The sequence below is a fragment of the Pinus tabuliformis genome, chromosome 1_2, assembly GCF_031772625.1.
Source record: "Pinus tabuliformis cultivar Carrire ecotype Pingquan chromosome 1_2, CPIR1, whole genome shotgun sequence".
Lineage (NCBI taxonomy): Eukaryota > Viridiplantae > Streptophyta > Pinopsida > Pinales > Pinaceae > Pinus > Pinus tabuliformis.
Window position 1 is genome coordinate 1,284,835,118 of NC_142298.1, and position 27,187 is coordinate 1,284,862,304.

A 27,187-nucleotide genomic window follows, 5' to 3' on the forward strand; every position below is an offset into this window, starting at 1 on the left:
TGTTGAGGATGCTGAAATATTCGAGAGGAACCCTATATTATAACAATCTCAATATGGGTTTCCAGCAGAGATTTCAGAGTTTCCTCCTCATAGGGAAGTGGACTTTTCTATTGAATTGGTACGAGGGGCAGCACCAGCATTGAAGGCACCTTACAAAATAGTACTCCAGAGATAATGGAATTGAAGTTGCAGTTGAAGGAAATGCTTGACAAGGCATACATTAGGCCAAGTGTATCACCTTGGGGTGCACTAGTGTTGTTTCTGAAGAAGAAGGATGGTACTCTCAGGTTAGGTATTGATTACAGGAAGCAGAACAAGGTAACCATCAAGAAAATGTATCTTTTCCCGAGGATTGATGGTTTGTTTGATCAGCTGAAGGGAGCAACAATGTTCTCAAAGATTTACGAGATCAAGATACCATCAGGTATGCATTAAATAAGAGGACATATACAAGACTTCTTTTTGGACCAGGTGTGGGCATTATGAGTTTGTTGTAGTTCCTTTTTGTGGAAATTAATGTGTAGAATCAATATTTCTCATGAAATTTACTAAATTACAAGACTTGAAGCTACTCTACTCATCTGCGGAAGTTAATTCACCATATAAAACAAGAATCATTGACATGCAAAAGGAAACATCACACATGCAGAGAGATTTATTTAGGGGAAAGAAACTTCTCAAAACACCTTACTAATGTATTACATTAATCAAAGAATAGAGAAGAAATACAATGCTTTCTCAAGCTTGAGCACACCCTACAAGTGTATAGTATATCCCTCTGCTTGACTGACTGAACTTGGCCCAACACTTAGCCAATTTCAAGTCTTTCCAAGCTCCTATTTCCTTTCATTGTTCCCTTGGGAAGTTGCCCCTAATTTCTTAGGAATTTCACACCAAGGAATTGCGCAATAGCATTAGGTCAATCTCTGACTGCATGCATCACCTATACACATGGGAATATGTTACGAATGATAGTACACTACCTTAGAATCTCCATCTCAACTGGGTAACTTGAATGCTCTGCACGCAACAATTATTTTTCACCGATTGATTAGTTAGCTAGTTGATCATGAAGTGTGGTTGAAGTTACACATCCACAACTTGACCTCCACTATTTCTTCTAATAGTTAGAACTAATTACATAGAAAATAACTCAAATTAACTTAAATATATTGCCACAAATTTGAAAATGATCATGTAGAACTGAGCTCGAGTGTCTCCAACTTGAATTTACTGAGTTAACTGACTGACAGAAGGCATGTCATCTCAATTAACTACCTCCAAGTATTCTACTGAAATAAAAATTCGAATTTTAATCTAGTTTGACCAAGGCAAAGTCAAAATTATATTTTCTTGCTGCATTTAGAAACTCCTTCTCAGCAAGAAAGGGATTATCAAATACCACAATCCTGCGTCTATGGAATTGTTGTAGCGGCTACAACCACCCTCCAAAATTTTGGCCTGCACCTAATTTCAGAGCCTCCCTTGAGAGTTTCACTTGATGATTGCACACACTTAGGTTCACTCCATGAGCTCATGTGAGTTTTCGCATCCGCCTTGCTTGTTCATTTTACCCAATTTTTTGCATGTTGATGTCAAAGTCATGCTTGCAACCATGTTCTGGTCATGCTAAAAGTCTTCGCTTCGTGTGTACTTGTTGTGTTCGCTATGAAAACATCTGTTGCACTCACACATGGAGTCACATTCATTGTCGTGCAAGGGTCGTCACGATTAACGAACGATCAATCAAAAGTGTCGCGCTTGTCGCTTGTATCGTCGGTCAGTCATGTTGAGCATGTGTGTCTGGATGGTTTGAGTCATCTCGTCGTCGAGTCATGTACGTGTGTGTTTGCAAGATCACATATGCATCTTTCACTCATTCAAACACTTAGTCATTTTTGCTGAAGTTCTGGCGACCAGACTCCCTTGTGACAGCTGGACCATCACGCCACCATTGACTCGATCGACTGTCACCCAGAATAGTGCAGAAGCACCAAGCAATTCATTTCAAGCTGCGCTGCCCGCAAGCAAATCAATCCGCCTTCATGCTGGTCAAGTAGAGAGTTTGACCCAGCAAACACCTCGGGGCTCACTCCCCTAAAAAATTGTGCAGAAGCTGCAAACCTTGCCTGCTCCGCTGATTGACAAAATTGCGCAGACAGGCCAAACAGACATCAAGTGCCCGTCCCTATCTCCCTTAGAAAATTGCGTAGTTTTTCCACCCAGGCCTCTTGATAGTCGACCATCTTATCACATAGAAAATTGTGCAGCTTTCATGAGCAAGCTCTCTACTGCCCAGTAGTCCGCTCAACTCAGAAACTTCACATAGGTGATCAAAAGACCAACCTCCCAGCATCAACGCAGTTTTTCCCGCCAGTAGCTCTCGACAATAGATTGCTAGTTCCCTTCAGGAATTGCGCGATTTTTGCTACCAAGCTCAAACAACTAACTACCAGTGCCACTCAGGAATTGTGCAGTTCTTGCTGCCAGTGACCCAACAGTAGCTGCTAGTTCCCTCTAGGAATTGCACAGTTTTGGCTGCCAAGCTCCCAATGCCCACTCGTTTCAGAAACTGCACAGGTTTTGCCTGCCCAGCCTTCCTGTAGCCCGGACTGTTCCCGTCAAAACTGCGCAGTTTTTTCCTCTAGTTGAGCCACACCTCACTGACAGTCACTGTTGATCCGGATTTCCCATCTTCATCACCGAGTGACTCTTGCGCAATTTTCATCAGCAATGCCTGGAGCTTCCATCCCGCCTCACATCCTTGTTGCCTCTCCTGGTCACCTGAATTCGAAATGATCATGTATCATGGTAGACTAGGAGGTTTTTGGATTTGATGTCATCTCGTCATGAGTGACTGCAGGAACAGGTACACAAACAAACATGGTGCGACGATGAATGGGATGAACGAAGGGAGCACATGCAGAAGGACAAGTTCACCAACAGACGAACAAACGATGCATGCAAAGAGATGTGCTCGTGAATGGATGATCATGCAAAGATGTGTTCGTGGATGGACGAACGAGCAAACATGCAAGATGTGCTCACAGATGGACGAACGGACGAATGAACGGACGAACAGATGAACATGCACCTTTCGCGAATAGACGAACTTGTCAAGCCTTCCAACATACAGGCAAGGAGCAATGTGCAAAAGCAACATCAAGTGAACCATTGACCATCGAAGACTACGCCCACTTTTCCATGCAGAGGTGAAGTTGTGACACACCATGAGGACTTCCATCACCCAGAAACACTACTGCTCGGCATTCACACCAGCAGCAACACGAATGTACCATCACTATCATGTCGAGTCATGTCATGAGTTGTGTCGTCCACATCTCTACTATGGGCCATACTGTCGATCAATGTAATGTAACGTGGAAGTCCAAGAGACCCACTTGTTGTACAAAGAGTCATGTAAAGTAGAAAAGTCATGGAAGTCAAATAGTCATGAGGGTAGTCGAACAACCACAAGGGTCAGTTTCACCCTTGGCTATAAATACCCCCTCATTTGTACATGAGAAAGGAATTTTCACCCCAGCTCCTCCGACATATCCTTGAGAGTCTGTAATCTTTTCTTTGAGGAGTAAGTAGTGGCTCCAACGCTCCGCATTCAGGGTTAGTGATGTATGGTGTAACGATGTGTCTTGGAACTTTCGCTTAATTCAGAAGCCTGCTAACAGGCCAACACATTTTCACACATGTATTGTAACTATTGTAAGACTGCTGCTTAACACTTGTAATGCATGTTGATTTAACCTGTGTTTAACACTTGAACTAATTCACTTGTTATAATACACATATGTTAATGAAAATGTGTTGTATATGCTGTTAACGCTGTCTCCCCCGTGTAGACTACCTTCCCAGACATCAGACAGACCTTTCACATAAAACTTGCGATAACAACTATTGCACTCACGTAGACTAAGTCGCTGAGAGTTATATGTGTTATCTTCCCTTGTGTGTTGCGACTGCCGCATTCGTGTGAACTGTTCCGTCGGAAGCTATGCACGTCCTATTATGTTGTGTGTTCCTAGAAGAGTTGGGACTTCTCCCAACTGACTTGGGACTCACTCCCAACCTCTCCCTCTACAGTGAAAGAAATATTGACACAGGTGACACTTACAATCACCAAGCACGTGAACCTCACTTCTCAAAGACAAAGAAGACCACTCTCTTCTGCTGACAAGCAAGAGTTGAGGCAAATATTTAAGATAATGGAAACTGGGCCATCATACCGGATGGGACTCCCACACCAAACGGTGTGAGGTCTAGTTGGGACTTCATACCAGGCTGATCCCCTGAATGTTTGACAGGACCTGTTATGCTCCTATACCAATAGGTGTCATATTTCATGATTGACTTGATGGGCTATGTAATATGTTCATGCCTTTCCTTGTTGCAAAGGTTTTCCATATTGTCAAAAAATCAAAAAATTTAAAAAATGTAAAGAGGGTATACCCTAAAAGAAAAATCAAAGGGTGAAAAGAAATAAAATGGTCAAAAAAGTGAAGAAAAATGAACCCCACCAAAAGAAAGACCAAGGAAAGTGTGCAAGTCTAAATGCCACTACTTTTACTCTTATGTAATAATCAAATTGTGTGCAACTTGTAACTTATGCCACAATTGGTGAACAGTCAAATAGTTTAAACTTGACTAGTTCATATTTTCAATTTTATGTTTTAGAGATAGAGAACAAAATCTAACCAAACTGTTTAATCTTGGAAGATAAGTAGATAGGTAGAGTGAATAAAAGGAGCTCAACAGTTTAATCTGAGCCCTTGGATGTAATAAGGCTAGACTTAGATAGATTTCAATATGTAAAAGAAAAAGTGTGATAAGGGTTTGCCAGTCCAAGTGCACCCTAATAAAGAAGAAAAAATGTCAGGCTAAAGTAGGTAGGGTAGGTAGATGGTGTTGCAGAATTACTTGTGATGGATAATGTCTCTAAATGTTTTAAGTTTCACTTTTATCACAAGTGCAAGGCAGACATTTCACTTGATGTAGTTCAAGCAAAACAAGGTTAAATAATTAACTTCCCTTCACATTTTTCCCCAAAGATTCCACTAATTCCCCCTAAAGTATTAAGGTCTTTGAAAATTAAAGGGTTCAGAGCATTTCTCTGACTTCTGGAGGGACCGAACCCTCGGCCCAATAATTTAAATGGCCTAAATACTTAAAACCATCCAAAAATCATTCATTCACTCTCATAAGTCTTTTCCTAAGTAAAATCCTATTTTACTTAGGAAAAATGTGCAATATCACATAAAAACCCCTTTTCCACTTTTAGCCTAAGTTTAAATGTATACTCTAATGTTTTTACTTAGCGCTTTTTATCACATTGCTTCATATTAATTTCTAACTTATATTACATAAATCCTTTGAAAAAATTAACCCACTCCCGTATTATTTAACTATATAAAACCCCGAAATAATTATATATCCTGCCCCAGTTAAATATAACCATAGATGCTTGTCAAACAAGATTAATTGGAATTAATTAACCCTTACGGTTAATTAAGAACCACTTCCCTGCCATTCACAAACACCCCGATATGATTTATTAACTTATTAATTAAATCGGGCCCACCGCAGTTAAAATCCCGCCATACCCCGCTCCCATCCACCGTTAGATCTCGTCCTTATCATCCGACGGTTGGCATCAATATCGCACCCCCCTTGGTGACTGTGCATTAACGCGCGATCACCAGGCGGTTTTCCTCCCATACCTCTGCCACGCGACATGCGACTAGTGGAATCGCTGTCCCCCGGCCGAAAATCGCCCGCCTCCAAAAGCGGTGCGATCACATACCGCTTACCGCCCTCCATAAACGACAAAACGTCATTTCCCTGCGTACGTCACTAGCGCGATAATCCAAAAAACCCCGCCAACCTATATTTTGCAAATAAAACCAACGAAATGTCATTTTCAATGTTTTATACGGTAAACTGTGTTCCCATGCAAAGCGACGTCCCAGTTAACCGCTGAAGCTTTTCAACTGCCACATGGTCAGAAAATTTGCAGCGTTGCCGTCCAAAACCTGTTATCCATCCTGCCATTGCACTGTTCACTTCCCTAATACATGTATTTACCCATTTCCAACAAAAACCCTGCAAGTTTTGGTTTTACACTGAATATTCCATAGAAAAAGACCAATTTCACTATAAATTCAGTCTTTGTTTCACTATATAGGTTCCCAAACCTGCTGTTTTCACTATTTTTCACAGAAAACCCAAATTCCATTCCTGAATCCATAAGAACCAGAGATGGAAACTCCTATAGCTCTGAATTTCGTACCCATGAACACTCCTCACAAAGATTTAGATTATCTTCCTCTGGCCGATAAATATTTTCAGATAAAAGACTTATCCAGTAATGAAAACCACCTTAAAATATTTTTCCAAGCCAGAGACAACTATCTTAATGGCTTTGACATCTTAGGACTATGGTAATCCAACCTCCCCATGTACTTCCTCCCTTCAGTCCATGTTTTCCTAGATATCATTCATCACTGCTGTGCCAATTATGATCCTAACCAAAGAGCAGTCATGTCCCCAAGTCAAACAGTCATTTTTCCCATAACTGCTCAGTCCATCAATGAAATGCTGTAATTCCACTCTAGTCACGGTCTCACTCCCCTTTCTATGGGATACTTACTTGAAATAGCTCCCCAATTGTCTTAATCAGAACTGACCCACATCTGTCAGATGTTCATGGACCCTAAACATCAGCCTAAAAGCCCAGCTCCTTATCTGCAGGTTTTCTTCACAGATACAGGAAAGATTATTGTTGATATGATAGCCTCAATCAAGGGATTCAACTTCGGAGAGTATGTTGATGAGGTAACCTTAGTGTTGTTGTCTATTTTTACTCCTGGACAACCCCCTACTATTAAATATGATTATTCCTCTTATATTGCCAACAAAATTCATGACCAATTCCTAAGACTGGACAATGAAGGAGTCTTCAAATACACTACTTTCATCTATCGTCTTCTATTGTATTATCAGTCAGACAACTTCCCTTTCCCTGTCAAGAAACTTGACAACAGAGGCAATCCAAGGTCTGTCATTTTTTGGAGTCCCATTTTCCATAATTCCATTGGGACCCCTTACACCTACAATGAGTTCATTGACCTATTTGTCCATCCAACAACCACTTTATTGGCAGGAGTTTCTCCTCCTAGGATAAATGGTGATATGAAGAAAATCCTCCAGCTCTCCAAGCAGTACAGGATAAGTGACTGGTACCTATATAAGAATCACACGGAAATCAGGATTTATGGGTGTGAACTCTGCCCTTTTAAGCTGCCAAAGTATGTTCCAATGAGACTCTTTGCATTGGAATATTTCAGGAAAATGATAAATGCAGACCTAGTCCATTTTTGTAATGCCAAGAAGAAAGCTCAGCTTAGAATCAAGAACCAGCTAGGCCCTTTTGTCTGCAACACTAGGGAAGCATGGAAAGAAGCATAAATTTTTTTAGAAGAGCAACTTAAGTTACAAAAGAGTTTTGGGTGGAAACCATATGATCCTAACAATTTTATATGTGATAGGAGAATGAAGAATAGGTTGTCCCCATATATTCACCATAGAATTCCAGAAATTGAAAAATATGCAAATATGAATGAATGGAGGGAAGGTACCCTAGTAGAGAATGATAGTGAATAGGTCAATTTTGAGAAAGTTATGAGAGATCTTGAGAAAACACTTGACTTGGATTCTTTTGGGCAGGTATCATTTAAGTTATCTCAACCATCAAGAGTTGGTGCCTCCAGCGCTGGAACCTCTCAGCAACCTTCACAGGAAACAAGTATACCAGCTACAGGGTCATCCAAGGGCAAGGAATTAGAGACCAACTTTCAACACACTGAACAACCTACAATGTCCAAGCAGCCTGAAACTTCCAGAGAACAAGCTCAAATACAGACTCCTCCCACTCAGATCAATATAGGAGAGCCTCCAGTTTTGCAAACTCCTCTAAATGAGGAAAGAAACAAAAAGAGAGACAGGGAAAAAACTACCCCTGCCAGTGAACCATCAGGACAGCCTGGAACAAAGAGACAGAGATTAAATCCCCTTTCAGAGGAGGAATTTGCAGAAGAAAATACAGATAGTCAGAGGGAAGAAAGAGTGGAAAGCCAACAAACTTTCCCAATAGGAGGAACATCCACTAGCTCTTAGAGGCAGGAACTAAAAAGGCAGAAAAGCGTAGAAATATCTTCTTCCAAGCCACCAGGGACTGATGCCTCAGATATCAAGAAAACATTCACAGAAATAAAAGCCAGGAATGATCCATTGAGGCTACAGGTTTATAACTAATATTTGAAGATGGCTCCTACAAATCAATAGAGATTGATGTCAGCCTATGACATCAAAGAAGGCAAGATGATAATGAGCTATTTCAAGCCCAAGGTGCAGCAGCCTAAATCAACAACAGATTATCTCAAAACAATTTTTTAAGTCATGGCAAAAGATATTCATCCTTTGGATCAAATTGAGTTGCATAAGAAAACGGGGGAAATGATTTACTCAACCTTGACTAGCAAAGCAATGATGGCCCACAGGTTACAAAATTCTTTGGACAACACCACTGCTCAACTACACTTGGAAAAGGCCTCCTCTCAGGCCAAAGATAATAGAATAAAAACCTTAGAAGAAATAATTATTGGATTGGGCCATGATCCCAAAGATGCAAAGGCTACAGAGGCCTTGATCAAAAAGAAAGATGAAGATATTGCTACCCTAAGGAAGCAACTAAAACTACCACCTTCAAGACATCCACAGACTGATGAGGTTATAAAGCAAAAATATGAAGAAGAGCTAATGGATTTACTCTTAAAGATCAATGAACGACTGAATGATACTGAAAAAGCACTTGAAAAGGCATTGAAGGACAAGCAGGGAGAGTCGACCTCCCAGCCTCCCAATGTGATACCAGTAGTATCAACAGTAGTCCCTTCAACTCTTGAAGCAGCCTTGGCACCAAATATTCCAACAGTCACAGCAGAGGCAGTTACAGGTACAACAACAATAGGAACAACAGGAGTAGCAAAGGGCAGTACTGCTAATTTGAGCATAGAAGAGCTAATAAAATCAATGGAGGACCTAAAACTACAAGTTTCATAACTAAATAAGCTAAAGGAGCAATATGCCAAAATGGAACAAAGCTATGATCTCTCAAAGATAAATGTTTCAGAAAAGACAAGAGAAATTAAAGTGTTATAAAACAAAGTAAAATCATTGGAGAAAGATCTTACATTTGACAAGCCTCTAACAGAAATCAAGAGAATTCTTTGGGCCAACATCACTCAATCCATAAATGATGTTTGGCCATCCATCCAAGTCATCTTTGAGCAGATTGATCTTGGGAAGGTAGCCCAAGAAGAAGTCCAAAGGACAAGAGCAGAATTAGGACAAATGCCTGTGGAAGCCAACAGGCTCATACATTTTTTGAATACTAGAAATAAAGAACAGCTGGAGGGGTTAGGCATTAATGACAGGACATAAACCATTTTGGAAATCAAAAGGGTATTGACCAAGAAAAATTTGATGCAGAATTTAGAAAGAAGATGTCATGACATGCGAGTAGAGATTAATGCTTTTATGGAGAAGTTTGATATTTTGAAAAATAAAGGGCTACCCAGTCCTTTAGTGATTAATGATAGGTTAATGAGGCATAAAGGTTATGTGGAGAAATTGAATAAGTATGCAAGCAACCAAGCAGGTTCATCTACAAGTGCATCAGGAATAAAATCATTGTCTACAGGCAGAGTGCTCTACGACAACCTAGAGAACTTATTTTATGTCGAGCATGAACTAAAACACTTGTTTCCAATTCAGCCTACATTTTTCAGGTATACAGAAACAGATGAAACCCTCAGAAAGCTTCAGAAAACCAGAATACCACAGCCAAAATGGTGGGAAGAAATGCTTGAAATTTTGTAATTTATTCTAGGTAAAAGGTAAATTTTGATTTTTACTACAGTCAATGAAGATAAAGAGGATGAAAAGAGATCAACAGGTAAAGTGTATCAGTAGGGAAGTCAAAACAGAGTAACCAACACATAGTTACACCAAGGACAACAAGAGGCCAAATCATAGGGCCTAACTCCAGCACATTCTCGAAAATAGGAACAACAAACCATTCAGTTGCCTTATCTGTCATCTATGAGGTATTCTAGCCCTATTTTCTTGAAGGATATGATTAGTCACCCCAGTTTATATCTCACTTTGTTATGAGATATTTCATTGTAATTTTTTTTGTATAAATACCTCCTCAATTGGAGTATTGAGTGTGGATTCTTAGACATTGTTGTAATATTGATTATTTTGGAATAAAGTGCTATTGGATCAACTTTTGTATAGCTTGCTCGATAAATAATTGATGCAAAGGAATTTCCACAAATTTCTTGAATAAAACACCGGATCAATAAGTCCTCTATACCTTATGTTTTAAAGTTTTCCTTGTTTATTATATCATCTATGTTTCATATCTGAATGATAAATGAAAAAGATTAATTCAGAATATGCTTGATTGCACTTTGTTTTCAATCGTTATTATTCTCTATGTTTTCTTCTGAATTAGGATAAACAGTGAAATCTTAATTGCTCCTGTTTTCTAGTTCATTCATTTTGATTATTTATTAAAGAATACTTAACTACTCTTTAGTAATAATCATTCAAGTTCCCTCTTTAAATAGGCTGAAGGATTCTTAATTTCCTTTCACCCATTTTAAACCCATTTCATCTATTCCAAGTCGTTATTCGTCCCCTGTTTTACCATCTTGCTCTGTGAAACCATATTTTGTTAAGAAACTAAATCCAGTTAAGCCATCTTATTTGACTCCATTAGCCCAATGGCCTAAACTAGTCAGTCCTACCCCTCTGCTATTGAATCTCACCACCCAAACTCAAACAAAACTCCTAAACTTCACAACTAGCCTAATATCTTTTAAAACCAAGCTAAATTATAAAGAGAGAGACCTCTTTGAGTACAGATTGGCTAGATTTTGTACTTAAAAGTTGGTTTGTGGTTACTTCGGACCCCTTTCCTCTTCCCAACAACTTCAAGGAAAATCTGAGTGATAATAGGACCAACACAATCAACATTTTTGGCGCTAGAAGGAGGGAAACTAGTTGTATATGGTTGAACATCCTCTCAAACTCATTCATCAACCATCTGGTCAAGGCAGTAACTTGCACTCCCTCTCACCTACGCATGACTTTGCAGTTGGTTACTCCTCACCTCCCAGGATTGAACACGAGATTTTGTATCATCAACTTCGCTGCGTCTGTCCCATTACTCACCAGTTCGCGAAAGTAGTCGGACTCATTACAGGCATTCAACATCTTCCATATGCATCAAGAAAGCCAAAAGCCACTCCTACAAGAGTTGTTGTATCATCGGTGGAAGAAGCAATCCTTGCCACACTTGAAGGTCTGGCAGAAGATATCGAAGACGAATAGGAACCTTTGGTCTTCCGGCAAGGCGAACGAGACACTCTGGTAATCTTGGGATCAGAATCCGGTACAGGAGGCAGAAGGGAAGGTAGTGGAGGAGGCAGAGGCAGAGACGAAACAACGGACTCAGAGTTGGAACCATCAGATTCTGAAAGAGAGGAGGAGGATGAAGAATAATAAGAGATAGCTGACCCAAATCTGGAATGGACGACTCAGGGACCATTGACTCTCCCGGGTTTCTTGCAAAAGATGCCGAAGTGAGCGAAGAGAATGAACATCAAGTTTAACCCTGACAACACGGTGAAGGCAGAAGATCACTTAGACAACTTCTACCTGCAGCTGCAGACCCTTGAGGTACGGTATGGCGACATAGCATGTAGATTGTTTCCATGTACCTTGGACGGTCGTGTAGCTTCATAGTATCATAACCTTCCACCGAACTCCTTATAGAACTGGGTTGCATTCAAACGCTTGTTCCTTGAAAAGTTTGCTGATGACAAGACCCTTGCCATGCTACTTAAATAATTGGGAAGCCTGAAGATGGAGGGAAAATGAAAAGTAAAATAATTCAATTAGAGGTTTACACACATAATGAACAAGTTCACAACGGACACTAAACCTCATGACTCCATTATTGTTGATTACAAGTCTGCACTGCCGACCAACATTGCGTAGTTCATCAAACGAGCTGCGAAACCAACACTTTTGGAAAATTGCAAAGAGGCTATTGTTGTTGAGAAATACCTGCGTCAAATTGGAGTCGTCAAGGATGATGAATCAGCAAAGGAATCCAAATACGTGAGCAGGAATTCCTAAGCGATGGCGAGCAAGGGTAGAGACAAGGAAGCAAATGATATTGAAATACTCACTCGCCTCGTCAAGAACTTGAAAACAGAAGTCTCCGAGCTTAAAAAATGGAAAACATACACATTTGCAAGCATCCATCTGCCCAGACAGAGATAGGGAAGCAGCTCATCAGGCAGCAACTGGTTCGCTTAAAAAACTGCGTAGATCTCTGTGTTCAATGTCGAGCATGTTGGAAATACTAAGAGGGGGGGGGTGAATCAGTATTTCTTTTTCAACTATTATTTTACCAGTTAAAACATTTACATTCAGAAAACAAGATGAAAAACAAGCCTCATACCATTTAGTGTAGGAGTCCCAACAGTGGGTCGTACGGGAATGCCTTGACCGCAATTTCGCATAGAGGCAAGTAAGATAACTATGTTGGTAGAAAGGGTGTGACAGTTGCAGTAAGTCAAGGAAGGTGCATGAGAGGTTATAACACACTGAGGGTTAGGTGAGTGCGCCCCTTGGAAATCTGTAATAGTAGTCGGCTTGGAAGGGAACACACGAGCAAAGATGCATCACAAGTTGGAAAGCAAGTTAGTGAGCAATCCAAAGTGATGGTTAAACCAACAGTACATTTGAGAAATATTCATACATACTTATACAGAATAGTCCATACATGCATGCGTAAGAAAACAATACATATATCATTTAAAGTAAACTAGATAGCATAGAATACAATACAACATATGCATGAAACATGCTGGCTCTGTTATATTAAAAAGTGTAAGTTCCAGTCATACAATACATCCATGTCCAACCACTAGTTCCAATAGTGGAACGTTACAGCCACAACCGCCTGCTCCTCCAAAGAGATGTACTAGCTTTGCGCAGTGGAGAAGCCAAGGCTTGTTACAATATTGTCCAAGCTCTCTCTAAGATAGTATTATCGGAAGCTTGGCTGACCAAAAGCCTTTACAATGAGTTATGAGGGACTGTTTATAGCAAAGGGTGGGGTGACCCATGATATTCCCCTTTGTGACAGTTCATCTACCCTCATGACTCTTCACCTATTCTATGACTGTTACATCCAAATATCGACACTTGACTTACACTTGACAAGATGTTACATTACAATGCACATGTGCTCATGTGAGACAAAATGGCTTGATCAAGCCATGCAAGACATCACTGAAACTCGGTCCATTGTGGTGAGACCAACTCTTTGAAATTCTTGTGATGGTGAAGGTGGTGAGATGATGCCAAGCTTGGTCATCCGTGATGGTGTGCATGCACTCCATGGTGACATCTTGCTGAAGCGAACTCTTGCCTCCATTGCATCTGGGTGCATTGGTATGGCTCCTCCATCCAACTCGTCTGCTAACATGTGCATGGTCTTCTTGGGTGCGGCCGAACCGGCAACACACTGATGCATAATGTTCGTGCTGATCTTCTAGTGTGTGCTGGTGGTCATGCGCATCAACTGTCAACTACATGCTCAACTCCAGTCGGGCTTGCTTCTTGTCTTCGCCTTGGTGAGTGTGTTGAATGGGTTGGATCACATGCGTGTGCACAATGACATGCATGCTGCTGAATCCCTTGCATGCGATCAACAACACTGTTCACCATGTCTGCTTCGTGCCAACTGCTGGGATGGATATATAACATTGTTGGCTTGTGTGGTCCTGACCCAGGTTCAGAGGTGATTTAGCCAAGAAAATCCTGGTACTACTAGCCCTTTCGGCAACAGTCCGCGGAGCGTGGATTGAGGTCTCACCTGAAGTAGTATGGGAGGGTGTTAGAACCAAGTTTCCACATGCTGGGGATGTCTGATGGGCTTTTAGAGGTCCGCGGTTTGACCCTGCACGCACGTCGCTACACACACTTGTTATTCCTTCGCAATATGTGATGCTGGTTCTGCGCAGCCCTACTAGGGGCGCAACCCGTATAATACCCATATTCCTTGCTATTTAATCTATTATTACTCAATTACTTAACTTGTGTGTGTAATATTGATGGTTATTACAACATATTCAGCAATCATATCAGTGTTCGCGATAAATAAACCAATATAAACGTAAAGAAGGCAATGTACAACAAATGCACAAAAATAAGAATCAACTTCTCTTTATTAATCTTCAATCCCGATTACAGACGCGACACGCCTTGTGCACTCAACTACAGGGGTCCGCACACTTAGCTGCGGACTCTACTAGGCCTCTGTGCACTCAGCTGCAGAGCCTCTTCCTACTACTACGACCCAATACACTTAGAATCCTACTCTAAGATTGAACCATTCCTATTATTCTCTCTAATTCCTTAACTCTCTTTACAATTTAGAGCCTCGCTCTATTTATACAATCCCATGGTTCGCGAACCATGGGTAGGCCGACATGACTTTACATTACATTACAATATTTTAGGGCAGACAACCCTATGAATTAACCTATACTTCGCGCTTTGCGCTCACAATTCATGGAGTCTTACAAAACCTTTAACCAAAACTTGGGCTTTGAGCCCCAAAACATGTTGTGGGGGGATTCCATGCCCAACAGGCCCCCAAAACAATCATCACGACTCATCTCAAGTCACTCTGCTGGTGTAGTGATCTTGGCACGGAGACCCTCCAACTGGTCCTGTACTGCCCGGAGGTCTGTGGCGCACTGTTCTGTGGTTTGCTGGAGCTGTTGCATGTGCTCTTCTGATGCTTCTTTGTGAGGATCCACTATCTGCCATAGCACATATAGTACCTGCATCTGTTTGAGCTTTCCCTCAATCTCAACCGTAATTGTGAAGGCCTCATCAATCCAAGGCTAGACACGCGCTTTGAGAAGTGCCTCTTTCTGTCTTGGAACATCCACCTGTTCCTTCAGTGCCCTTGCTTGCTGCACCTTTTCCAGCCGTTGGGTGAGGACAACTGTCTACGCAGTTCCACTTACACTGTCATACTGCTCTTGTAGTTCACGTGCCTCTGTTTCCAGGCACTGTATATTGGGGTCGTCCTGTAAGGATGTGAGGACGTGAAAAGCTTGGTCCAACATACCAGTATAGTCCTGCACTTCCCGTCCAATTTCTTCGAGTCTTGTTTGAATCGCGCTAACGCACTATTCTTTAACTTCCGGAGGAGTGGAAGGCTACTCCTTCATCTGCAGCTCAACAATCTGGAGGTTCAGCTCTAGCTGCACTCATGTGGTTTCCTCGCGCGCGCTACAGACTCCACTTGCCAAATAATGGATCCGTATCTCTGTTGGTAGGTCTGTGGCGATGGACAATTCTAGGACTCGCCGGCATGCTTCATCCATTGTATTCATAATCTGCTGGTTCTGTGACGCCAGTTCATCCTGCTGCAGGCTGAGTTGTTCAATGTTGATCTTCTACTCACTCATCACCTGAATCGTGCGGCCTTCATTGATGCGTAGCTCTGCTATTATGCTATCCTGCAACTGGTACATTGTGTCTCGTGGAAGGGTAGCCAAATTTAGGCCAAGTCCCTTGATCCTGCCCATCGCAGCTCTAGCATCCTCGTTCTCTGCTGTTAGAGCTCCTTCCGGTAGCACTTTGGTGTTGGCCATCTTTGCATGTAACAGCTGCTCCGTTGCTGATGTACCTACGGCACCGTAGGTGGCTACTGTTCCTTCCTGTGTGGGCCACACTTGAAGTTCCTGCAGCTGTGCCCTTAGGGCCCCCAACACAATCTGTTGCTTTGACATGGCTTCCTGGAGTGCTTCCTTGGTGACCTCGTGAACCGTGTCGCCGATGTCGTAGAGGTCGCCTTTTGTTAGTGTAATTGGTTTGATGTCCAATTTGGATGCCTTGACCTTTTTTCATGGACCCGATCTCTCCGTGACGCACGACCATTTCAGCTGGGTGGATGTTGTGCTCGGGTCTGTGCCTCCTGCTGTGTCCTCTGCTCCCTGTCTTGTAGACAAGTTCTGGCCCTCTTCCTCCTGTGTCGTGGTGGCCCCTGTTGCCTATGCTGCTGCTGCTTTTTCGGCGGCCTTTACCTGCTCTGCGGCTGCCTTCGCTGCCTCGCAGGCAGCCCTTACCTCCGCGGCCAACTATTCGTTGCGCCTTTGCTGGGCCAACTATGTGATACACAACTTAGTTGCATCCTTCTGCTTTTGTGCTGCTATTCTATCCATCTCTGCCAGATCCGAGGCGCGCCACTCGGGAGGCCATGATTCTAGCACTGAGAAGATCACATCATCAATGGCGATGAAGGGGAGCTTGGTCCAGTTATGCGTCAGATCCTTACGTGCCTTGATATACACATTATGCATGTCTGCCTTGAAGTCTGTAAAGCTCTGCAGACTATTGTACACTGTGGGGGATAGGTGCGGCCTCCTGTTGATCCACATCTGGACGCTCGCCTCCATGAGCACCCAGAAGATCTTTGTTTCGCGGATTCGCGTGGCGTCAAGGATCAAACAAAAAAATGGACGAATGCCCGAAACCTATTACAAAATATTGTACTTTTGACCTACCTGAAAGCCCCTAAACACTGCTCAATGAATAGAAATTTGTTAGCTCTGCATGCTCTACTCCTCAAAATGCAAAGTATTTGAACAAAACTTGGACCAAGTTGAGCTGTGCCCAACAACCTTTCTCCTCAATGTCAATGAAGAGATCTCTATTCCCCGTCATATGGAATGAAGCACCGTTGTCGAGATACCACATGCTACCCATTATAGTTTTTCCATGCATGCAATGAGAGTGAAATCAAGTTCAAATTGTGAATTTAGAGATTCACCTACTGCTACAATTGCAAGGTCCTTCTTGCTTGATTTCATCTGTGGGAAATTCATGGCAAAGTGCCCGTACTCATGACAGTGAAAACATGAATTTCGATAAGTCCTTCTTCTTGTCGCCCTCCTCGCCTTGGGACTTATTTCCCTTGGCTTTCTTTTCTTTACTAACTAATGCAAAGTCTTGTTCCACTTCTTTGGAAGAGGTCCCATCTCTAGTGTTCCACCGAAACTCTTCTTATACCAAATCTAACCATAGTCGCTCCCAATCTGGTAGCTTCTCCCTCTAATTAACTAAGTCCTGGTAACTATGCTAGCTCTTGGGAAGTCCTAGAAGAGCTAGGCTCACCATATCATCTTCGGCAACAGTAATCCTGACATTTCCAAGCTCATCCCGACAATGAGTGAACTTGATCAAGTACTTCGAATTTGAGTTGCCCTTCTCCATCTTGATATTTCTGAATGTTCCCTTCAGTGCCAACTTCCTATGGTCACTACTATTTTGAAACAGGTTTGTCAATGCCTTCCACATTGAGTATGGGGTGTCCTCACCATGGAGACTCGAGGTAATGTGGTGTCAATCTCCTTCGCAGATAATCATTCTCGCTTTTCCACACACTTTCTCCATTCAACTAGATATTTAGCATCATATGCTGGAGGCTTAGGAATGTCATGATCTATGAATTCCTTGAGGCCATTGTCTTCCAACACTACCTCCATCCTGTCCTTCCAAGATATGTAATTTGAGCTACCCTCCAAGGCATACTCATGTCTTAGGTCGTAGAATGACATACTGCTGACTCTGAAGTATGAATGTGTAAATTCGATTTCACCTGCACAACAAACTCGACTTCTCCGCTTATATATTGTCTTTATCTTTGATACCATGTAGACTTTTACTGTAGATTCAACAAATTATGTGATTTGCAAAAACACAAGACAAGAATCTACTCTACTCTTCAACAGAAACTAAAATGGATCAATGATAACAATAAGCAGAAAAGGAAGAATATCAATTACACTAACACAATATTTCTCTAGGGAAAGAAACTGATAAAAACTTCGTCTATCCATATTGCATTAACCAGAAGATCAAAGAAGAAAATTCAATGTTTATTCAACCCGAACAATTCCTGCACAAGTACAATCTATCTCTCTGCCTTACAAACCAGCTCAAGCCAACACTTAGCCAATTCTGCTACTTGCCAAGCCCTACTTCCTTGCGTAATTTCTAAGAGAATTATCCCATATTTAATTGGTAAATCAACTCTCCATAACTGTGCAATCCATCCATAGGCTCTCAACTAATTGCATGCATCATTTGTACAACTTGAAAAATTATACAACTGATAATACATTGTCCCTGAACTCTAATCTCAACTCGGTCTTCCTCTGAACTAATATGCATGAGTTATTTATGAGTGAATCTTCAGTTAACTGGTGTGGTACTAAGGATGCACTAGTGCAATTCCTCACTACTAGGCTCCTACTAGTTCCTTCAGCAATTTAACTTACTATAACTCAGTTAGACTAAGTTATCTAATTACAACTCAAAAGAACTCAACTTGGGCCCCTAAAATTTGGGGATCACTCCACTGACTCTAGATAGACTTCCAACTCGAATTTCCTAATTCAATTAAGTCAGTTTAACTTAATTAACTATTACAAGTTGATATGATAATAGAATTTTGATTTAATTCATAATTTAATTTAAAGACAAATTAAATTGGAATTTCTAGATATTAATTTTAACATTTCTTGTTTCCATTTTCAATAGAATATTATTGAAACAAATCAACTAAATTTTTTAAGTGGTCATAATTCAAAACATGTCTACATATTCACAAGGATACAATCCAAAATGGAAAACTTGAATCATGTAGTTTAACCTGAAATACTTGCTAGGCGTGACTAGAGAGAATTAATCTACTTAACGACATTCAATAAACAATCCGCATTATTATGTGAACAATAATTGTAGAGACTTTTACTACGCTAACGTACATGGCATCAAAAGACCCCTTCATATCTAAAGAGTTTGCTTATTAATTTCAAAACGTAAATCTTTAGTAGCGAATTCTTAATGTTACGCATGAAGGGCAGAAAAAAATAACTCATTTGACCTTCGGAATGAAGTTAGCCTATGACACCTCAAAATAAAAATATATATCTATGAATCATAGCAGAGGCAAAAACTATGAGATCGAGTATGGTAACCCTCCAAAATCTGTGTCTCTGAAAACCCTAAGCAACAATTGTAAAAAAATAAATTATTAATAGCAAGTAACAGGAACAGAATCCTCAGTAGTATCAAGGGACAACCGCTTGCACCTAGAAAGAAAATGGGTGAGAATTAGTCATATTGGAAGTTGTGAGGCATCAATTCATTAATGGCTCCACATTCGGGATCATAACCTCTACCTACAATAAAAAAATGAAAATATACCATTAGAATTACAAAGATCTCTTGTGGAGGAGATATATATTTTTTATAGCATAATTAAATGCTAAGAAAATCATCTGAAAGACATACCACAGTCTGCTCCGGAAGAAAAATGTGTAAGTAACCTCTAGAAATTAAACTTAAGAGATTTTACCGATTCACCAAAGGAATCGGTAGTCAACTCATATGTGTTAGTGAGCACAAAGCCATTTAAAAAAGAAGGTTTAGTATTGATTTTAGTCTAAAACGACAGAGGTAGAAGAAAGAATGAATGAATGGAGTGCTCGGGGGGAGGGGGGTAGGTGGTTACCATGTAACCATTGAAACCCTCTCCATTTTTCGATTAACCCTAACAATATATTTTGAAATAAAAATACTGAGGTATGAAGAACCAAGCCTAAGTGTGGGAGAAAATAATATTTGAACAAAGGTTCTCCTTATTGTAAATTAAACATAATATTTTTAAATTATAACACTGAACAATTAATGTAGAGTTTAAATTATAACACTGAACAATTAATCTAGAGTGAAGATGATTGGGTATAAAATAAAGTAAATAAAAGCTCAAATTTTATATTTCCATGGTAGTGTATTTGGGTATGTTACAAATGTTATCAAAGCTATAGGTTCCACTATGAGGCCTAAGGGCCAACCTAGAGCTGAAAAATTAATAGATGATTGTCGACATTCCATGGGATCAAGAGATAAAGATGATAATAATCACTGAAGCATTTGCAAGCACATTAAAGGAGGGGATTATATATGGGTGCATTTAGGGGATGAAGTATCATCTCCTATAGCACAATTTCTAGAAGAAACCAACAATAAAGTAGCTTCTTAAATAAGTTGATAGAAAAAAACATAAAAACAAATAAAATTAATTTATCTCACTGATTATTATGCTCACAAGGGTGAAGGAACAAGTTATGCCTACTTATAGATTTGTGTACAAGTCAATAGAAATCCCTTGATGATGCTTGGAATGTATTAGTGACATTGACATTAGTATAAAAAATCAAAATTATTTAGGTAAACACAAAGGCAAAGAATCTAAGCTGGAGACCTACATAAATTGAAATGCTTTGTTGAAAATGAAACAATAAGTTCCTAATTTAATTTTCCCTTGATTAAATTAGGAGAAAATCAAAATGCCACATCAACATACAGCTTGAATGAGTTAACTGAGTTGAAATAGTTGTCAATAGAAATCCCTTGATGAGGCTTGGAATGTATTAGTGACAGTGACATTAGTATAACAAATCAAAATTATTTAGGTAAATGCAAAGGAAAAGAATCTAAGTTGGAGACCTACATTAACTGAAATGCTTTGTTGAAAATGCAACAATAAATTCCCAATTTAATTTTCCCTTGATTAAATTAGGAGAAAATCAAAATTCCACATCAACATACCACTTGAATGAGTTAATTGAGTTTAAATAGTTGTTATCACTCAGTTAGCTTAGTTAATTTGAGTTGAGGGCATGAAATTGAGTTCTGTACAATGATTCCTAAATTTTAGGAGTCTACGTTGAGTTAATTTCAATTGTAACAATTTAATTCAGTTAAATTGTGTTATGGTTAGTTAAGCTAGTTCCAAATGTTGGAGGAACTAGTGGGAGGTCTAGCAGTGGGGTGCAACTTTGGTGTTTAACCAATTAACTAATCAATTGACCTAAATTAACTCATGCATGCATGAAATTCAAGTTACCCAGTTGTGATTGGAGTTCAAGGGCAGTGTACTAGTCATTTGTAGAATTTTCCAAGTTGTACAGGTGGTGCATGCAGCCAAAGAAGGGACTAAAGGCATTGCACAATTCTCGATGAGAAATTTCCCTAATTAATAGGTGCTAATTCCTCATCAAACAGTGCAAGGAAATAGGAGCTTGGAGGCTAGGAAATTTGGCTACGTATTGGCTAGAGTCAGTCACTCAGGCAGAGGATAGAAGATATAGGTGCAGGTTGTGCTCAAGATTGAGCAAGCATATTGTATTCATCTAGATTCTTTTATTATTGCAATATAGATAGGAAGGGGTTTTGAGCAGTTGATTTCCCTTAGACAAATCTTTGTGTATGTGTGTTGAATCACGTTGCATGTTTTTGGTATGTGTTCTCGATCGTGAATTTTCTTCCGTAGATGAGTAGAGTAGATTTGAGTCTTATGTTTTAGTAAATTAAATGGGCATTTTTTAATCGACAATTAATTTCTACATGGTATCAAAGCTGGATTTACAGTAGAGAAGAGAATTCGAAGTTGTCTTCATAGGAGGATTGAATTTGTAGGATCAATTATTCAAATCTAGCATGATGATGTTCTATGGTCTAAGGTTTGAGTATGCCCTTGAGGGTAGATCGGAATTTGTTGCTTGGAAGGACTGCATAGAGGTGGTACTTGAAGAAAATGGGTTGAAGGAATTCATAGATGTTGACATTCCAAAACCATGATCATCAGACCTCAAGGATCTAGTAGAATGGAGAAAGTGTGTAGCCAAGGTGAGGAGAATCATATTGGAAGGTGTGAAGGATCACATAGTCTCCAATATCCATGGGAAAGAAACCCTGTATGTAATGTGGCAAGCACTGATAAAGTTTTTCCAGAATAATAGTGACCACAAGAAGTTGGTGCTCAAGGATAAGCTTTGAAATATCAAGATATAGAAGATTGAATCTATTCAATAGTACCTAATCTGATTCACACAATGTCGTGATGAAATTGGAGGAGTTGGGGTTACTATTTTGGAGGATGATCTCATAAGCCTAGCCCTTGTAGGCCTTCCCAAGAGCTATCACAACTACCAAGATTCAGTAAATGGGAGAGAGAATCTACCAAATTGGGAATTCCTATAGTTTGATTTATTAGAGGAGGACATAAGGTGAAATACTATATATGGGACCTCATCTAAAGAAGAGGAAGAGGACTTTGCATTAGTCAGCAAAGGAAAGAAATACAAGGGAAAGAATTCCCAAGGTGAGGTTGATTCCATCCAAGAGGGAAAGAAGAAATACTTGTCCAATATCAAGTGCTTTCACTGTCATGAATTCAGGCACTATGCCATGAAGTGTCCTCACAAGAAGGCAAGCAAGAAGGAGTTTGCAATAGCTACAACAGGTGAAGCTTTGGATTCACAGTTCGAGCTTGATTTTACTCTCATTGCATTCACGCAAAGTATAGTGATGGGTAGTGTTTGGTATCTAGATAGTGTTGTGTCATTCCACATGACAGGGAATAGATATTTCTTCAATGACTTGGAGGAGAAAAACCTTAAGCAGAACATTGAGTTTGGAGACGAAGAAAGGTATAGCGCTACCGATATTAGTATAGTCGCCTTTCAGAGGGAGTCAGGCTTCCCTCTCAAACTCAAGGTTGTAATGTTTTTTTCGGGACTAAATAAGAATCTTGTTCTCATCATGGTACTGGAAGACCGTGGCTACGATGTGATATTCAACAAAGGAAAGGAATTCTAGAGACACATCACCATGGGATATGTGAAGCACATCGGTGTGTGAGTCAAGAACCTTATTCACTTGAGGTGAAAGATGCATGAAAATTATTGAGAAGCAAGGAAAAGGCTATAAACTTGGTGGTTGAGAGGTAGCATCATTTACCTCTCAAATTGGAGCCTTAGAAGCAGCCTCAAGAAGCTAGGGAGAAACCACAAATGGTGAAGCGGAGAAGAGACAAAGTGGAAACATCCACTCAAGTATATACCTCTAGTAGGGGATATTTTGAGCTAAGTGGGTAGAGGGGGCACATGCATCCATACCTCTAGGTGTGAGGTGGGGCGATGTGAAGCAATAGTCCGAGGAGTGCAAAAATTTGGGCAAGGTCCATTGAGGTGTTTTGTCTCATGGATCATTACCTTGCTACGTGGGCCCACAATATTTAGTAGCAAGAGGATCAACGTTAGTCAGATACTGAGAAGTGTAGAGAAGTGTTGAAAACATAGTAGGAGGCTCAAAACATAATTTTCCCGGTAGACAGTTGCAGATTAATTCAATGATTATTTTTATTTATTTTTATGTATGCTTCATAGTTGCATATGTTGTATTAGCAACGCAATAGAGAGAAGTTTTTCATGCAGTACATTCAAAGGTGGTGGATTTGGGTAGATGTGAATCCCTTTCTTGCTGAGAGGGAGTGTTGAAAATGCAACAAAAAAATTCCTAATTTAATTTTCCCTTGATTAAATTAGGAGAAAATCGAAATTCCACATCAACAAACAACTAGAACGAGTTAATTGAGTTGAAATAGTTGTTATCACTCACTTAGCTTTGTTAATTTGAATTGGGGGCATGAACTTGAGTTGTGTACAATTATTCCTAAATTTTAGGAGCCTAGGTTGAGTTATTTTCATTTGTAAGATTTTAATTCAATTAAATTGACTTATGGTTAGTTAAAATAGTTCCAATTGTTGGATGAACTAATGGGAGGTCTAGCAGTGGGGTGTAACTTTAATGTTTAACCAATTAATTGATTAATCACCCTAAATTAACTCATACATGCATGAAATTCAAGTTACCTAGTTGAGATTGGAGTTCAAGGGTAGTGTACTATCAATTGTAGAATTTTTCCAGTTGTACAGGTGGTGCATGTAGTCAAAGAAGGGCCTAAGGGAATTGGGCAATTCTCAATGAGAAATTTCTGTAATTAATAGGGTCTAAGTCCTCATCAAGTAGTGCAAGGAAATAGGAGCTTGGAGGCTAGGGAATTTAGTTAAGTATTGGCCAAAGTCAATCAGTCAGGCAGAGGATAGAAGATACAGGTGTAGGTTGTGCTCAAGCTTGAGCAAGCATATTGTATTCATCCAGATTCTTTGATTAATGCAATACATATAGGAAGGGGTTTTGAGCAGTTGATTTCCCTTAGATAAATCTTTGTGTATGTGTGTTGAATCATGATGCATGTTTTTTATATGTGTTCTCGATCGTGAATTTGATTCCGTAGATGAGTAGAGTAGATTTGAGTCTTATGTTTTAATAAATTAAATGAGCAGTTTTGAATCTACAATTAATTTCTGCATGCTTATTTAACCTAGAGACCCAGGCACTAATTTAAGTGAAACACATAAGGTTTTGTTGATCTTATGAAGAAAGCAACATCGTTATATATATATATATATATATATATATATATATATATATATATATATATATATATATATATATAATATGGGAAAGTCAAACAGTTGACTATACTAGTACAAAGTAACCCCACAAAGAGTCAATCTCATGAGAGGCACATGGAAAATTGGTGGTAACCCTATTGAAATACAAGTTAATTTAAAAAAATATATAATGGTGATTTCCAAAATGAACTATGTAGATAATGAATCAACAACCTAATAAATAACAAGTAGTGCATGTAAGAGAGATTATCAAGCCATGAGAAAATGGTAGGATGTGGATAAAACCATGGGCAAGCATGAAGGAAATATGTCGTCTGTGAATTAATGATGGATATATGTCAGAAGCTATTTTGAACAGAAAATTTAACACAGAAGGGTTGAAAATAAAAGTTATCTTATAAAAATTATAATTAATGGTTTTATTCTTATGGACTAAAAGGACACTATAATGTTGGTTATGGAAACATTAAAGAAAAACCTCGGATCAACAATGATAGATGTAGGGTACATAAATTAACTATGAATCATAAGCATTCCAATATGTGGGTTAAGGAGTTCCATGGAAATTATTACTTCATCATGATGCAAAAGAACCAACTTTTAATAAATTTAAACCAATAAAAAAATGTGTAATCTTTCGATACCTTAACTAATAATGAGCCAAATGGAAGGGGATGTAAACCCAAGAAGAGAGTTAAGATAAAATCATGTGTAAAATTGGTAAGGTTTAGCTATGGCCTATTGATATCATAAATTATGACAGTACCTAAAGGGAAGATCTCTGGTTGTGAGCCATCGAGATAAGGTAAGGAAATCTTCCTTGGAAATATATATATATATATATAATAAGAGACAAATTGAAATGAGATGGTGAAAGAAATTATGATCACTATATGAATGGTATAAGAAGATACTTAATTATTCTCAATTGGGATAAAATTTCTACCCAGAAGACCTTATAGATCAGTCATATAACCTGTTTTGAATGAAGTGGGAAAAATGTTGTGAACTCATATGGAAGATGTTGTCGCTTTTTCTAGCACTTGTAGCACAAGTGCTTCAGGGGATATGAAATATTCCTAGATACAAACTCTGGGTTGATTGTAGACCAATGCCTAGGACATCTTAAGAGAGGAGTGCTTTTGAATATTATCAGTGGGGCTTTCCACTGCACTCCAATTGTCACTTAATTTGAAAAATATAATGAAGGGGGCCTTGGTTCAATGGTCCTTCATCAAGGTAAACTCAAGATAATACATTGATATAAATGCTCAGGGGGTAAATCAGACCAATATCAAAGAGAAATGCCTGGTTCTAGTGGTTGACACACAACAATAAGCAGCTTTAATATTGGAGTTGTAGTAAAATGAAGAGGACGAAAGAAAGGAAGGAATTCTATGCATGGGGTTGGGAACAATACAAAATCATAAGCAACAATATTCTAGTAGAAGGATGGAAGAATAAAGAGGTGGACTGACAAGAATTGTGGAGCGTGGATTAAGGTTTCATACTCTATACCTCATGTACACACTTGTCATTGATCAACATAAGTAAATATGTGCTCATAAAAGTACATAAGTAAATCTTTAATTAACACAGGGAATATTACTACTCAACAACATACATATAACCATGAGAGAGAGAAATCGGCAGCTTCATTACACAATTTTAGTAGAAGAGAAACATACATGAAATGAAATACAAAGAGGAAAACATACTTCTCATTTCTCTAATAGGAATCAACATAATAGTTTCATTAATCCTTGAAGAGTCCAAATCACCAGTCCATTTACATTCAACAATGCATCGCTCAAGTCCCTTATGAACAGGAAATTAGAACCAAAAGTGGAATCACAGAATTTGGACCCCTCGGGTGCAGAATTCCAGAACCTCTATTAAGTGTTTCTTCTGCCTATTTATAAGGAGAGGGGGAGCTTTGAATATCAGTTACAAAATATCCCAGCCAAGGGCCAACTATCTGATCGACTAGTTGTCTCTGTGTGCGATAGCTCTGCTGCTTAAATGATTCCAAAGAATTTGATTCCTTTCTTGAAAATACACAGAAATACAGAATAAACAGAAATAAATAAAACTGAAAGATGACTAAGGAAAATATATCCCTACCGTTCTTGTGATCGCCCTTGATCAGGCCACATTATGCCTTATACTCTCTTGGACAGTCTCCTGTCACTTTCGATCTCAACCGATTTAATTCTTTACTTACAGAAGCCAGAAGTGATCACCGTGATGGTCATAACAGATTTTGAACACAGTTTCCAACTCATTTGTCCCCTCTTACATTCTTTATCAAGCCACTGGAACCCAACCTGCCCCGTGAAACAATCATACAAGTATATCAGAGCTCAGAGATCAGGAGTTTTAAACTGAATAGACTCTGCAAAGCTGTGAACACCGATCTCCTTTGGCCCCCTCTGCCTTAGCCTGGGGGGCTTAGGTGGAAACCGCATGACAGAGGCCTAGTGACTCAGTGCCAAAGCCTTTTGGTGCTTAAACCCTTGGATGGAATGGGGTTCAATTATTTGAAGCATGATTCCATTACAAAGGTCCAAATGTATAACCCATAAGAACAGAACACACATGCACCTGGGCCTAGTTTAATG